Source organism: Felis catus, chromosome A2 (genome assembly GCF_018350175.1).
Source record: "Felis catus isolate Fca126 chromosome A2, F.catus_Fca126_mat1.0, whole genome shotgun sequence".
NCBI classification, from domain to species: domain Eukaryota; kingdom Metazoa; phylum Chordata; class Mammalia; order Carnivora; family Felidae; genus Felis; species Felis catus.
In genome coordinates, this window is record NC_058369.1 from 108,991,727 (window position 1) to 109,009,023 (window position 17,297).

Sequence of the window (17,297 nt, forward strand, 5' to 3'; positions counted from 1 at the left end):
AGCTCTTGGAACATCTCATCATTTAGCCTGGAAGAAGAGTTCAAACAGCTAGCTACCTGGGCTATTTTTGTATCTTGACTTTGGGATTATAACAAAGCTTTAAAACGATCATCTATCTCTCATCTTTCTACCAATTTAACCACCTTGAACAATCCCAGATAGACCGAAAATACAGATAACCCTCAACTGTAGTCATCTCCAAAATATACCATCATTCACAGCCACAGAGGGGAGTTAGGTAAGAATTACCGTCACTGCATCTGAGGAATGTGAGTATTGCATTTTTCCTGTTGATTTCTGCAACTGTTCACTTAAAAGAAAAACAAAATTCAAAGATCAACTTAGAAGTTCATGTGGAATAAACCACTGATTTCTATAATAAGTCACATCAGTATCCCAAAAAAGCATGAAGACATTGTTAAAAATGCTTATTCTGTTTTAGTTTCTGATTGTATTTGGTTTATTCTCCAATCCCATTTCGCTCTTCTTTCTAGAACCATGTTAACATATTGGATATCCTTGAATTCCTAGGGCTTCTGGTTTAATACACAATGTTTTGTGTATATTTTAATGTAAAGTGCATTCATTTAGGACCTCGTAATCATTAAAGGAAAGGTTATGGATTTAAAAAGATTTTGATTCATTCTATTACATGAAGCATTCATTAGTGTTCTTACAATATATTCGTGTTGTTTTATATACAATAATTTGTTGCTTTTAATCGCTATAGAGTACTCCAGAGTGTGTCGTCATAAGAATTTTACTAACCACCTGATGCCTGCCATTTAATTAAAAAAAATTAATATCGTGTTGTTAATCTCATATTTGATCAACCTGATCTAAAGTCACAGTGATTCTGGTAATTCACAGGGAATTTTTCCTCCAATCTTTTACATAAGAGTTTCCACCTGAATTAGTAAGACAAATGATTCTTTCACTTTCTAGTAAAGATACACTTAAAGAAAAAGCACTTTTTATTTTGAAATCTAACTGTTGGGACCCAACATGCTTTGTTGATAAAAGTAAATACTGTTCAGAGACACAGAACGATATAAAACATAGACAAACTTTGTGGGAAAAGGCCGTGAATAAAACGTAATTAATAAGGCAGCCATTTTTGAGCCATCTATAGCATTTAAATTATAAAAAGATAGGAAATGCACAAGATTTCAAAAACGTTCAAATTCCTACATTGCAGGACTTTGCTATAATGTAATACTAGAAACAATTTAAATGTCTATCAGGAAACTGGAGTCTAAATAAAATATGGAATTCTATGGAACTGTAAAAAATGAAGTAATTCTGTAAGCACTGACACAGAAACATCTTAAAAATACATTGTTAGTGAAAAAAAGAGTCACAGAAGAGGTTTTTTTTTTTAATATGACTCCTTTTTTGTAAGAAAAGGGAACATACATGTATCATAATGTGTACATATGCAGAAGAGGATGTGCTAGAACGTATCTGGGAAGATACAAACTGCACAGAAAGATAGCAAAACCTTAGAGACAGAGAAAAAAATTACCTTTTAACTTTTGTCCTTCAGTACCATTTACGTATGATTGTTTATGACATATATTAATTCCATACTAGCCTTTTCTAAACATAAATAAAAGTAAATAAAAGTGACTTGTGAAGAAGGTTGGAGACTGATTTTATTTACAAATGAAGTAATGGAAGGAGTCCACCCAGAGACAGAATCACTGAGGCGGGCAGAAGCAAATTTAAGAAAGGAACAGAAGAGCAGATCAAGAGATTAAGAAGTCACCCTTGCCCCAAATAACTTATTAAAAGGCAATATAAAGTCAAAATAACTTAGCTATTTCCACACTGACGCATCATTTGCAAAGTGGTGGTATTTTTTTTTTTATTGCAATGGAAAAGAAACATTTTTTAATTCGGTCTAAATAAAGTAATAATTTTCAGTGAACTGAGAGGTTAGGGGAAAATTCTTTTTTGACTACTGATGCTGACAGGAAGGTAACTGATAAAGAATATCAGCTGAACATGTTTTTCAAATAGTTAACATCCTAAGAAATTCACATCTTGCATTAAAAGATATTTGAAATAATATACATGTGCTTTTTTTCCTTTGATAAGAATGATGTAAATTCCAGTTTAAAATATATTTAAGCAATAAAAAGCTAATATCATCTTAGTTTTTGAGAAATAATTTACCTTTAACTTTTAAAATCATGTTTTAATGTTCAGTGCTTCAAAACAGATTATAAATTATTTTGATTTTTTCTCCAAATATTCAAAAATTAAAAGTTCAAAACAGAACTTGGCAACTTATGTCAAAATTTAAACTGTATTTCAAATTACTTACAAGAACTTGGAAAAATGTAAGAAATTTTAACAGAAATATGAGAAAATAAGAGGTAAATGTAGAATCATCCATATGGGAATGAGTAGTACTTTTTATCCTTGAGCAATTTCCATTTTTAATTTTCCTAAGACAGGAAGATGTTTTTTAAGAATTCAACATTTGATTTTTTAACTGTATAATCAAACCAGTTCTCCAGTGGAAAAGTTTATCTTAAATGTCTAGGAAAGAGCTCATAGAAAGCGGTAGCAGGCTTACAGGTAAACACTGGAATCATATCCATGGCAAATAAAAAAGGCAACAACAAACGTAACAAAATTTGGTGATACATACTCGGTATAGAACCAAGATGTTTTATGGTGATAGGCAATGTAATTGTGTGGATTCTCTGTCCACACAATGATTTTAAATTCTGAACTTTTCATGTATATAGTGAAAATACTAATGTTCTATTAGTGTATACTACACTAAATTTTCTTAGGACAAAATGTCTTTGCTTATCAGAATATTCCTTAAGATTTCAATGAGAGAAATATTAACAGAGTATGAAGTAAATTCTAGGAATTTGAACTTCAATCTTGCTTTTCTAGTGCTTACCAGAAACAAGGCAACTGAAAGGAAGTATTTATGATGTTATACTCCCTCTAGTGGGCATTTTTTAAATAGAAAGTTCAGCACCCTCCCTGCACACTGCAATACACTGTGAGCTCCAGGATTCTCATGATCCTGAATGGGGAGGGTCTTTGCAGGTTGTCTAGTCAACAGCTCCTGGGAAGCAGGAACTGCTTCGTGTGGGTTCTGTTTCACCCCCTCAAGAAAGCTACTGTTTGTATTTTAAAGGAACTACTGTCAGCAAGTTATGTTTGAGTCCAAATTCCAGTCTTTGTAACAAGGGGTTAACAAGAGGTCTTTTTGGACCTCTTGAAGAAACTGGGAAAAGTATACCCTCTTTTCCATTTTTCCCATCTTCAAGTATATTTAGAAAGTGGCTCACTGTCACAGCAGATACTAAACAAGTGCAAAACAGTAGTGTTAAGAAGTCATTTAAAAAATACATCGTCTCAGGCAGGAGCAACAAAGTAAGAATGCCCTTTTAATAATCTGTAAAATCACAACCTTAACAGGGTTATTTTACTTGCCACTATATAATACTGTTGCCCGTAATACTCCAAACTGAGTATTATACCCAAGACCAAATAGTTTATGAGGACAAATATGTCCAATAAATTTTTAAGTTTTTAAAAAATATTCCTTTCACTTTATATGAAACTACAAGATTAATTTCTATTAGGTGGAAAAGCTAGTGTGACTTATTATTTTTATTCATCCACAGTAGTAGAGGGGGTGTGTGTAGAACCTAAAAGACCTCGAGGGACTTATAGTCCAAAGGGAGAGTAAAAATGTCTGTGGGAAATAACAGGATTTAGTCACACAGTAAAGGAACTTAAGCCATACCTATCCTACATTTACTCAAATTCAATTCCCCAGTTTCAAAGATTTCACATGGAAATTCCCACCGTTATGTTGTATGCCCCTAGAGCAGGAAAATCCCCCTGCCCCTTTGCCCCTCTGAGCTGACACAGAACCTACAACTGAATAAATGCTTATGTCAGGCTTTCTGTTGATGAAAATGTATCCCCAAGTTCAATGCTTGGGGTCACCAATAGGTACTAATTCCCATTTATACCACATTATAGATTAACCTGCTTTTCAGGGAATCTGCTGCTCATGGAACTGTTTTAGGAAACTAGGTGTCAGGAATAAGCTTAGGAATTCCCTGAGCTTGCACCTATGGGTTAACAAGGCATACAAAATAGAAAGCCACAGAATGTATGCATCCAAGATTAGGTAATCAGTGCAAAGGTCAAAGATATGGGAAAACAAAAGCCTCAGGATGAAAGCATCAAAAATGGGGTTAACAGGATTAGGTATTCAGAGCAGAAACGCTCCCCCTCCAACTTAGTACAATAGCAGAAAGCTGCTTTTACAGGAAGCAAGGACCAAAATAGGTAAACAGAGGTGTAAAGGAAGCAGGGAGAAGGTGCCCAGAGCAAATTAGCAAAAGAAAGGTGCCTTGTTGACCCTGAGGTAGCCTGCTCTATCTTTCTTATCCCCTAGGCCAGTTTAGGTTAACAGAGGTGGGGCTCATGTCTGTTGTAAAGAACCTTCTGCCTAGGGCCAGGATTTTGTTTTGTACTGACCCAAACCCCTAACACCGCATATCTTCAAAACACCCTTTTCCCCACTGACAGGAGTTAATGTTCACCGTTTCATTGTCTCTTTGTGCCCGCTCTCAGACCTGCAAGCTTTCTGCTCCATAATAAAAAGGATCCTTACTTGAGGCTGTTGTCTCCTCCCGGACATTAGCCTCTTTTGCATTTTAATCCTGCGTTCTCTCTTGCTGGACAAGAGAGAACTCCAGACTCAGAGTCTATGACAACTAGGGAGAGCAATGAGAATTAGGACAGGTCTTAGGGTGTGTCATGGTGGGGAAAACCTTGGCAGGCAGGTTGTTACATGACTTACATAATTGCAAGGGTGAGGGAGCAGGTGAGGCAGAGGAGAGGTGCTGGGATATGGACAACTAGATGGTAGGGAACGACTTGGTAGACTGGATATTGTGGGCACACACTGATGTTTGTACAACCACACAAGGGCACCGAGTAATCTAAGGCAACGTTTTGAAAGGGCAGGCCTACGCAGGCCGACTCCATCTAGTTCTGTGTCCTTCACCTTGACCACACCTCCTCCCCTTGAGTAACCCCCCCCCCTCACCTGCCTAACAGGACTCGGACCCTTCCCCAGCCAATCGGCTGAGACCACAGCCATTACCTCACCAACTGCCCCTAGGCCCCAATAAAACCTTTGTCCTTTTGAAACTCGCTCTTCTCTCCCCCCCCCCCCCCGTATCTCACCCCACCCCCACCCCGGTATCTCACCGCTGCATTGGTGCAGGTAGGGGATTGAGCTCGAGCTAGCTCCAATAAAGGCTCTTTTGCTTTTGCATCGGACTCGGCTCCCTAGTGGTTTTTGGGGATCACGAATTCTGGGCATAACAGTTTCTCCAAGTATGGGCTGGGATATCCACTACAACATCCACCTGAAGTTTTTACAAACACAATTTCCAAGATGAAATCCAAGACCTGAATAGTATGAACTCTAGGAATGTTGCCTGATAAACAATATATTTAACAAGATCACTGCTGATTTCTGTACAGATACTCAAGGGTAAGAATCTTAGCACCAGGGATTTTAAAAACCTCTACACAGGTCCTTACATAAGGATGAATATGCAAGGAATGGGAATGGGGACAAGTAGGCTCTCAAATATCAACTGCTATGGGGAAAATCATACATAAACCTTTACAAATCCCTTAGAAATTGCCATTGGGAGACAAACATGCTCCCTCAATGAGATTTCCCTGCTATGTGGCAAGAGAATTTATTTTTTTGACTAAGCACTAGATTACAAAATTATCTAACATTTGAATACCATACTGAAAACATTTATCTTTAAAATCTAGAACTACCTTGGGCTTGCAGAAATTGTACCCGGAATCCCTGGGCAAAACAGAGACTAGCTGGGATATATTGGATAAATCAGAGAAAGTGCCAATAAAATGAAAAGACAGATTTATTGATTAGTTCATTTACTCATATTGGGCAGCAACTCTATATTCGGTGTTATGCTTAATGACAGGAATATCAAGATCGTGAGTGAAATTAGTGTGATCCTAAGTAATACAAGTTTGTTGTACTTCCAGAAAATACACTATGAAAAGTTATAAAGCTAAGGTGAGAAACCTCTTAACAGATATTTTATCTGTGAATTGATACTGTAATACGTATTAAGAATTCTAATTACGTGAAAGAAAACCATAGGGACAACTAAGTGGAGATAAAGAGAGGAGTTTTCATCATTCACAGGTGATAAAGAAGGAAGTAAGCCTATTGTTCTATAGAAGTGATTTATTTACTTTAAGGTGTCATGGCTTTCTGGCCTATTTAGTTGATGTTATTAGTTATTTAAATGTTTTATAGTTATCACCCACTTTCTTGTAAATCTGGCATATGATTCTAAGAAGTGGTCTACTACGAGGACTACTTGCATGAATATTGGGTCTGGGGGCTTGACTGTCTTCTATGTTCCTTGATTACATGTAAATGCATCATTGCCCAAAATATACTTGACAGCCAATGTATCCATCAATAATACCATATAAGCCACAAAATGTTCTTACTGTGCCATACTACCGTGGAAAAAAATATAAACCATCACTGTTTTAGGGCACTGCAAAATGTCAGCAGTTCTCTGGTTTAAAAGCAATAGAAAAAATAAAAAAAAGTTCCTAAGAAACACCATGCATCTCAGGAGAAACAGTGACAGAGTGGCCAGAGTGATCATGATTAAAAACACATTCTCTCTTCTCAAGGAAGTCAGCTGCAGGAGCATTCAGAGAGCTACACGAATTTATGTTTTTATTTTCTAAGCACGATTTCAATCATAAACCCCAAAGAGTATTGATACAAATTTCCTTTTTGCTCTCAGTGCATTTTCAAATGAGAGAGAACATTCTGCAATTGATTTACATAGAAATACTTCATGGGTGCTTAAATCCATTTCTATTGACAGACTCTCAGTATTCTGATGTCTAAGCTTTCATATTGAATTCCTAATTCTGCACGCAAGAGCAACTACACTTCCCTCTCAACCCTTTCCATTTACTTTCCCCAAAATCTGTGTGCCATGAACTTGAATCAAAGAGTCCCTCGTGTCTATAGCACTACTTGGCTGTGGCCTTTCCAACATTAGATAAACTAAACCGTGGCCAAATCACCAGTATTATTTTGAGAATTTGTCCATATGTCATTTTTAAATTGAAGTAATCTATGAACAGACGATGGGACTCTTGGGGAAAATAAAAAGAAAGTTTATCTTTTGATACCTTCTACCTATTGCTAGTTCTTTTTACCATATGTCTCCTACCTGCAAAGTCCCATTGCCCTGCCACACTGGAGTAACATAAGTCTTTAATCAAACCTTCTCTCTCTGCTACATAGGGGTAGGAATGGCTTAGAACAGTGATTCTCGAGACAAGGTAGGGAAGAGGAGAACAAGAGATGGTAAGAATTTTGTGTTGTTCTAAATATTACGAGTTAAAAAAATAATAAAATAAAAATAAAAATCATGACTACCTTTGAAAATATTTTCTTTTCATAACAAAAATTTCAGAGAGCAAACTTCAGCCAAAACTTCTTTGCTGGTATATTAGTTTCTCATTGTTGCTGTCATAAATTACCATGAACTTGGTGCATTAAAATGACACAAATTTATTACCATCCAGTCCTATAGGCCTGAATTCCAACATGAATCTCCAAGAGCTTAAAAGAAGGTGTTAGAGGGCTATGTTTCTCGAGGCTCAAGGGGCCAATCTGTTTCCTTGCCTTAATCTAGCTTCTAAAGGACATCTGCCTGCCTTGTTCTGTGGCTCCTCCTTCCCTAAGAAGAACACTTCAGTAGCCAGCAGTGTCGCATCATCATGCGACATCATGCACCATCATGAAATGGGCCCATCCATTTCATGTAGTGTAACATATTTAAAGTCGACTTTAAATAAAAACCTTTAAAAACCTTAATTTCATCTTCAATCCTAATTTTCTTCTGCCATGTGACATAATACATAATATGGTTTACAATGTAAACATCTTTGGTGACCATTGGTTTTCTGGCCACAACTAGTGATGATGGTTGTAACATGGTAATTATTAATCACAGAAGAGGTGCTCCCTTTAAAGGGAGATGCAAAATGAAAATCAAAAAAGTGGTGGGGCATCAAGTATTTAACATCCTCAGAGGGGGACCAGGTTTGGAAGGCTGGGCAACTGGCTTAGTAATAAAAATAACTGTTCAGGGGGCGCCTGGGTGGCTCAGTCGGTTGAGCGTCCGACTTCAGCTCGGGTCACGATCTCGCTGTCCGTGAGTTCGAGCCCCGCGTCAGGCTCTGGGCTGATGGCTCGGAGCCTGGAGCCTGTTTCCGATTCTGTGTCTCCCTCCCTCTCTGCCCCTCCCCCGTTCATGCTCTGTCTCTCTCTGTCTCAACAATAAATAAATGTTTAAAAAAAAAAATAACTGTTCAGGACATGATTTGATTGGGTGGGAAAGGTACATATATTTATGTGGGAGCTTAGATTTTAGCCTTAAATCTTCAACAGAGGACTCGTGTGCCTTTGTCAAAGCCACTCTGTCTGGAGACCAGTTCCCTTTGTGAAATAAACATTTGGATCTGAGGGGGCCTAAAACAACTAAAATAATCTCAACATGAAAATAAATAATATAGCTTTGGATACTTCCCAGCCCAGGAGTTTGTGCTTTAAAGAAAATGAAACCTTTAAAATTTGTGTCAGCTAGTCATTAGGCAAAGTACTTCTTTTTTTCAAATCTTGTACATATGAAGCACACCTATTCCACTGCTGAGGCTATGTGTTAAATCTGAGAGAAAGCAATTCTTTACTTTCATATGAATTGCTTCCTTCATGGTTTTGATAGTTACTGACCCACCTTTATTTTCTCCTTCGACTAGATATAAATTTCTCAGAGAAGCATCACAGAACAACAATGGTCACAAATACTAATACCTATAGAAGCCAGCCAATAATGATGCAGATACAGAGTATGAGCATGAAGGAGTAGTGGGCTTATGGAAAATTAGAACATGTACCCCAACTAAAAAGGAGTAACTATTGCTCACATTGAGTTTACTTGCCTTGCAAAAACTAAATTAATTAATTAAAAAGTCCCTTATTGCTAGATAGCTACATTTTTATAATGACATTTTCCAACTTTCAAACATGGGTAACTCTTTTAAATTTTAATACAAATATGAAAAAAAAAAAACCACCATACTCATGGGTTAAATCCAGCCAGAGGGCTTCCAGTTCATAAACTCTGGAGAATTTTCTAGTCCTTATAAAGCTAAATGCTACCCAACGTCACTCAATATATGAGGTATACATAATAATGCTCTCTCATGCTTGTGAGAGAGAACACAGTTGTGTACTGAGTAAAGGGTTGAGCTATTCCAGCATGAAAATATGACTTAATATCTTCAAATGCTTCTCCATGTTGTTTGTATGATATCATATGAATTATAAGAGCCTTTATATCAAAGCATAAATTAAGTCCTTTGAAAAAATACTATGAGACATGGGTGGGAGAAAAGATTTGGTCTGTGATTTTCACAATAAAATGGTCAATGCTGAGAGCCTGAGCATCATAAAACATTTAAAATCATACAGTGCTAAATGCCCTGTTTTAAATGTCAGTGTCAGTAAAATAAGTAACAAGAGCATTTCACAACTTTTGTGACAGAGGAAAGGCTGCAAAACACACACACATGCACACACTACTGTATGTATGCATGCATGCATATATAGAGATAGAAAGATGTATACTGAATTTGTTATTACTAATGAAATGACTGGTGTACATTGAGTTCAAAACAATAGCAAATTCTACCACCAGGTGGAGCTTAGCTTCCATTAAAGCAGCACGTATATAAAAGGATTTCAAGAGCTTGTTTGAATTATTTGTATACCTTCAGAAAAGAGTGAAGTAAAAAGTAAACTTCAAAGGAGACTGAGCTTTAAAAGCCTGTTACAAATGCCAGGTATCGAGGACTTTAAGCATTTTTCATGAGAGTGCACAACTGATCAGGTGTTCAGGGGCCACTCATAAATGATTTTGACAACTGACTTCCTTCCTGCTCTTTTCCTTTTCCTTGTATGAGAATGTTGTTAAATTCCTCAACATTGAAGCACTCTCTTTTAAAAATCATAGACACCACCATAATAGGACCTAAGAAGTAAAATTATAAAAAGAAATAGCTTATATTATGCAAAAGCTGGACTGTTTATTTTACACACCAGAACATGTATTCTCCATTAGGTGAAATTAAATTTCAGCACATAGAGTATCTAATGCGGTACCTGAAATAGCTGGTAATAAAAGTTACTTCTGCCACAGCTGCAAATGAAATGACCATTCCATGATTAATCCCTACCAAGTCAGTGTTCTACATGTCTATGAAATGCTCATTGCATATCCAAAGCATACCTAGGATCTGTAGAGCAGCCAATTATAAATTGAGATATGGTGTTTGTCCTCAAATTGAGGAGAAAAAAAATGCTATACAAATAAGCATACCTGACTCGGCATGTGAATCGTCATGAATTTGCACCTTGTAAGTACCATAAGAATGGAGAGGTCAGGGAAGGTATGCTAACAGAACAGAAACAGGAATTAATCTGGTAGGAAGAATGGGGATCGAATCAACAGTGGACAGGTGACATGTTTCTGATAAGAGCAAGAGTTGAAGTGCACAGCCGGCGTGCGCTTAGGCAAGATGTCTAATTCCACTGCAGGTACGTTTTGGCCTAAAGGATAGAACCAGACAGGAAATAGACAGGTGGACTAAGATGATGGGTCCTAGTGAAAGACAAATGGTGGATTTACTTGCTAGAAAAAGTAGGTAGAGCGTTACTGAGGATGGTGGGTCAGTAATTCAGAATGAGGACAGCATCATCTATGTGGCTTATTGAAGGGAAAGAAAATCTGGGAGGCTTACTCAGTATTAAGTACGCCTGCCTGCTGAACTTCTTTATACCTGCAACCAACATTTACTATTCTAATTTCAAAGAAAAGAGAGACGTATAAAACGTGTCCTCTATTTTTAAGTTGTCTAGTGTTAAAATACTGTAAGTTTTGTAGTGGTGGGTCAGTACCACATAAGTATAGATGCAGAAGAGTGATTCAAACGTGTATAAAAAGATCTAAGAAGAGAGCATGCCAGGCAGTAAGAGTGCGTTCAAAGGTGCAAGGCAAAGGAACAGTGTGATCAGGAAATGGTAAGTGGTTTCCTGCCATGTGTGGCATATAAGGCACGAGTAGCTTATAGCGATGAGGACACAAGCCAAAAGGACGACAGAAATAAAAGAGAGAGCCTGGATTTGATGGATAATTCAAAGAAAGATACGCAAGTTGCATAAGGAACAACTGTGGGATAAGGTGATACCAAAGGACCCAAACCTCCCAAAGAGGAATGTCCCTGAGGAGGACAACAGAACTTCAGGTTTTTGTTTTTGTTTGAAGTTTAACTAAATAGTAATAAGTCCAAGGATAAAAGTGTCGTTCAGTAAGCAGTTGGCGGTTCACGTGATATCCGTTGGGTGTGGGAGGGGTTTGCGAGACATCAGAAAAATGCGCTGCAATGCGTGGCATTCGTCATCGGCATCCCTCATTTAATGCTTAATATACGGTAGCCAGGATTACTTGAGTAATTCGTTTGTCTTTTGCTCTTTGTACTTTGTCCTCATACTTACACTTACAGATGGTAGCCTGGCTTTATGGTTCCTTACTGCGGGGATTTCGGAAAGGGGGAAAGCAGGAAGAACCTAAAATTACTGGTGCAGCTGGTTCTGGTATAAAAGTCAAACTCCATTAGAATTACTAATGATCCTTGGGTAAGGGGAAGAGAGGGAGGACCTTCGAGGCCAGAAGACAAAAAGAGAGATCTGGAGATGGAGAAGGGGGTGATGACCCTGAGAGGACCGTGAGGACTAACCGCTGAGGATGAGAGGGACAGTTATGATGGTCTGATGCTTGACACCCAGGGTCTTCCAACATCCATGAGAGAAGAGCCTGAACGATGCCTGAGGTTGACTTCTAGCCTAACCCCCGAGGACTGGGGCTTGACATCACAGATAAACTGATTTTTTAAAAATAGGTTTTGTAGACACATGAATTTATGAATTGAAGATTCCAACACGTTACATAGGCTCCGATGGATTCCTAGATATCACTTCATCTATGTATTCCATCTCTCTTGCTAAACAAGACTGTACATTTCTCAAGGGTTTATATCCCAGCAGATAAAGGCTTAATTAAAGGGTGTTGATACTGTTGAGAGTCTGAAATTAAATTTCATGCCTGAAAGGGACCTTACTTTACAGGTTACTGTTACATTTAATGAAAACTGAAATTAGCCAGATAGGTAAAACTTTCATGCTTAGCCTCAAGGAGATTACATCTTCAAAGTGGACAGAGATGTACAAAAAGAACATTTCAATAAAATATGTAATCAGAAAATGAAGGTATCCACTGGTGCTACACGAATACTGGCAAAGGAGGATGTGCTGCCTTATGTGAAAGCCCAGGGAAAGAATTTAGTAAGAGCCTAAGTGAAATCATCAAGACTAGGGCCACAATAAGACAGAGAAGCCTCTACCTCAAATGCTCGAATTTCCCTCCTCTGAACCCGTCAATACCTAATGATCCCACTTATTTCACTTTTACTGTATCACTTTCCATAGTCATAATTTTCATTTGTTTTTCTCACTTTTCCAGGAAAAAAAAAAAAAAAACAACATTTCAAGGAGAATAGGAATCCTGCCTTTCATCTCTTTATACAATTTCCACAGCACCTAGAGGTCTTGAACATAAGAGATACTCAATAATTAAGGGACCAGCATTTGGTCTGCTCTGGCGTTCTCACTTTACTGACGAGGAAATACACCTCTGTTGTTAACGACTACCTCTGACAGCTGGCCTGAAGCCCACAAAGTAATGAGGATAGAAACAAAAACTTAAACCCGACTGATCAAGTAGACTCTCAAAAGCTGCACGGATAACCATGTTTATCCTTTGTCATTTCTTATTCTAACTTATAACATTTCTTACTGATAACTTTTAGACCCTATTGATGACAAGAAGCATAGGGGGAATTAAAAAAAATACAGGATTTGGGAACTGGCAGTGCCACTTATGAGTTGTGTGATCTTAGGAACGTCACGTGTTCTCTGTGAGCCTCAGGCTTTTCTATAAAGTATGGATAACTGAGTTCTCATAAAAGTTATATCAGATATGTAAAAATTATTAGGAGAAGACTAAAATGCGACTCAATGGTAATTATAACTGAATAACTGTCTCTAAGATCCTCTTCTACTATAATAAAGATCACAGCAATTTTAAAAAGAAAAAAAAAGCAGAGTCTTTATTTTACATACTTTACCCTTCATTTGTGTTACTTTGTAAAACTGTCCAATTTATTCAAGTCTCGTAAAATATTTCTCCCAGTTAGATACGGTATTTTGGGGAAGAAAAGACCATTTTCTTAGTGTTGCAAGTTAACCATGGCTAACACTAAAAAATCCAGACTTTAGGAAATCTGACATTCACACTCCTTTATGTTGAACTTGTTGGACACATTGAGCATTTCTCTTGAAGAGAAGGGACGATAGTGCTATCACCCACTCTGAGGAGGGTCTCATCGGGAGGTAAGACATAAATCAGTCCTTCAAATGAAGATGTAGCTGAGGGTAGGCACGGCTTGCTCTCTGGTCTAGGAATAACTGGGACCAGACACCCAGGAATCAAGTGTTTCTGATAGTGAGCCAGTGGAGACAGGCCCGATGTGACTGGCAAAACCTACCTTGGCTTCTCGCTGGTAGCAGCACATATCCCTGCAGCAACAGAGAGATGACTGCAATGTTAGGGAGCATCCAGCCTCTACCTCCTAGAATTGCTCCTTGGTTAAGCTCTCTGAGTGAGCTGGAAGAGCATCCAAGACTGATACCCTGGATACAAGGACAGTCCCTCCTCTGGGGCTACAGGAGGACACACAGGAACAGTTAAGACTAGAACCAGCAGGACCCAGAGTGGTTTTCTCATGACCATCATTAGGAGAAGTTACAACATGGCAACACAATGAAAAGAGTAAGAGAAACTGAGGGACTTATTCTAGAGCATTCATGAAATTGTAGGGAGTATGACTTTGAGTCAGTGTAGCCACTGGCAGAAACCATATGAGTTCATGTTTTAATAACATGGGTTTAAAAAACAATAATGTAAAATCATTTTACATCAGGGGCTAGTGAGGTCTCTATTGCTAAAGCTATACAATTACTTAAAAATTGTGTTGGATCTGCTTTGCCAATCAGTATTGTTAATTATGCATAATTACTATATACAAATTTGTATTTGTTATATATGAGTAGGTACGATATATTTTCTCTATTTTCCCAATTTATTTAAGATAAACTTTGCTAAATCAGTGAGAGCTAATATGCTAATCTCTAGAAGTTCTTCTTATATGTGCAGAGGCCAAGCTCATGCTGCAATTGTTTGAGAATAATTCTTTCAAAAAAATGTTAACATGAAAAAATATATCCATTTTTTTCTTTGTCTACATTCTCTCCCTACATGCACGTGCTCACGCGCGCACACACACACACACACACACACACACACACACACAGAGAGAGAGAGAGAGAGAGAGAGAGAGAATCAAGATGAAATTAATAGAGATATCCTAATGGTGATAAATCTTTTCAAAGTTTAAGAGGAATTAAACTTAGGGTAATCTTTCTTTAGGGGAAGTTTCACATTTAAGTTTTAATTCTAAGTGAAAGGAACTAGAGAGACCACAATTTTCAATTCATGTGCTAGAGAGACAGTTGGAAGAAGAGTATATATATATAAAAAATACTAGTGGAAAAACCCCAGTCTACCAAAGTGTCACTTACTGTAGTCACAGATTTATGCAGATGGGTAGAGGGTGATTCATTATCAAGGGTAAAGATAAATAATTTACATATCCTATATATTTGGTGGGCCAAAATAATTTAAAGCAGTGGCTTCAGAGTTGAAAGTTTGTCTGATAGTAAACAACTAAAAGTTAGTTAAATAAAAATGAAATTCAATTTAGGCAACATATATAAGTTTGGGGAAAAATAGTGTTATGTATAACTGCACAATTAAACCAGATCTTTTAATATCCATGAAGATTCTCGAACTAAAGCCAAGGATATTTGGTCTATAGTTGTTTCGCCTTGCTATCTTATTAAAGCATATTACACTTATCTTAAATTCCTGATTCATGGTAAAATTTATGGATATTCCCACTGGGATACTCAAAATTCTTAATTTGTTTACACATTTTGGCTTCTTTCCAGATTTTATGTGAACAGTCACTGATCCAAGAAACAAACAGGCGGAAATGTCTTTGAATAGCATTCTTTTACTATCAGGTCATACATACCTCCATTCAGTAAAACAGGCAACGAAATTCCTGAACTGGGCAGTTCAATAATACATTTTTAAAACTCAAGAGAATGATCTTCCATTCAAACAAGAAAAGAAAAAAGGAACTATGAACTTAACAGGGTCTTAAAAACACACACAGGATGGAAGAGAAATTCCTTCAAACTATTGAAAAAGTTAGTAACATGCAGATTTTATCATCTATTTCCTTCTCCTCAAAGGGATGTTTTGTTATCCACTTAGACTGAAGAGCTTGCTTTCAACCAAATTAAGGGCTCAGATGCAAAGAATAAGAAGGGGGGGGGGGAGAAAGCAAAACCTCACATACCAACAAACCAACCAATTTCAATAGCGCATTTTATAATGAGGTAGAACAAAGAACAAAATGGATAGCTCCAGAATGGCAAACCTCCAGAAACCTCATTCAGTTAATCTTCTAGATGCTTTGCCAAACCTTATCCAAATAACCCAATTATTATAGTCTACAGACTAGTGGAAATTCTTACAAAATTGGCTTCCTTCTGGAATCTCAAATCATGTCTCCACTCGGGTCAGAAAGATCACTAAGAGTGCCTTGTTGAAGTTTTTGCCCCTGGGCTCAACTGCAATTTTGCAAAATGAAAAATGAGGGAATGCCTCCAGGTAAAATTCTGGATGCAGGTTTAGATTTTGTTAAAACCTTAAGTACAGAACAGCCCCCTCCTAGTTGTAATCTAATTCCCCGAAAAACTGTCCGAAGTAGACTCAGAAATTCTGGATTCTCAAACTCAGTTTGGCTTTCAGTGTGTGGAGTGATCAGGAGGCCTTAATCTCTGCATACGCCTTTTTGCAAAAGTCACAACACAAGGCTGATACAGACCTACCTCAAAGAGACCCTGCAAAGATTAATTAAGGTTAAACTGGCAAAAAAAAAAAAAAATAATAATAATGCATTTGACAAGTCAAGCTTTATCCATGCTGCTAAATAGACCCATATGTTTTAAGAACTGCTCAGAGTATTTGGTAGTATCTTCAACTAAGTAGAGAATATATTTACATAATGCATTTCAGCTGTGAAGCCATTTTTAAAAATCAAAGATTCCAGTATTTCAGATGGTAAGAGAAAACAATCTGGCTCTGCTCAGGTCTACCTCATTATACGGAGCACCATTTACCCCAAAAACTGCCCATCAAGCAAATACTGACATATGTGCTTAGGACTGTCTAATGGCCAGGGAAGACTTCATACTTCGTCATGCCTTGGCATTTCTCTAGACTTTCCTTTCTCCTATAAACATGATGAATGGATTTCTACTTCTCTTTTTATGTCTTCTCATGTTGCTGAGGCACAAATGGCTATATTCACCTCTGGGTCATCAGGAAAGTACTTCTGCTTTTTCGTTATTCAAGTGTATCTGACATCCACTAAGAAATTCCTACAACTTTAGAGCCCTCAGAGATGGCATTGATAGTAATTGTACATCAGTATTAGTCTTTGTAAATTTTAATGGCACAGGCAGACACAGTGATGTTCCAAAGCATGTTCATGTGTTGGGGGTGATGATGGGCAAAGGAAAGGAAGAGTATAGAAATACTGAAAGACAATGGGACTTAGCTTTTTCACCTCTTATTAAAGAAGACTCTTTTGAGAGTCATTCTTTAACAGATCTTAAAGTATTATGTTTTTGTAATATTGCATGCCATTGTGTTTAGGAATATGAGCTCTAAAGTGAGAAAGCCCTTTGTGAACCTCATTTCTCCCACATGCTGCTTGGGTGACTCTTACTCTCAAGAAGTTATTTGAAATGTATATGCCTTGGTTTCTTCATTTTTTAAAACAGAGATTGGTACACAACCTGACACATAAAGTTATTATGAAGAAAAAAAAGATACATG

General features: G+C 37.4%; 1 protein-coding gene across 4 annotated transcripts in view; it reads right to left on the reverse strand.

Moving 5' to 3' along the window:
* Positions 1 to 17,297, reverse strand: part of CRPPA (CDP-L-ribitol pyrophosphorylase A) — a 670,733-nt gene that overhangs the window by 328,277 nt on the left and 325,159 nt on the right. The gene's annotated exons all lie outside the window — the stretch shown is intronic.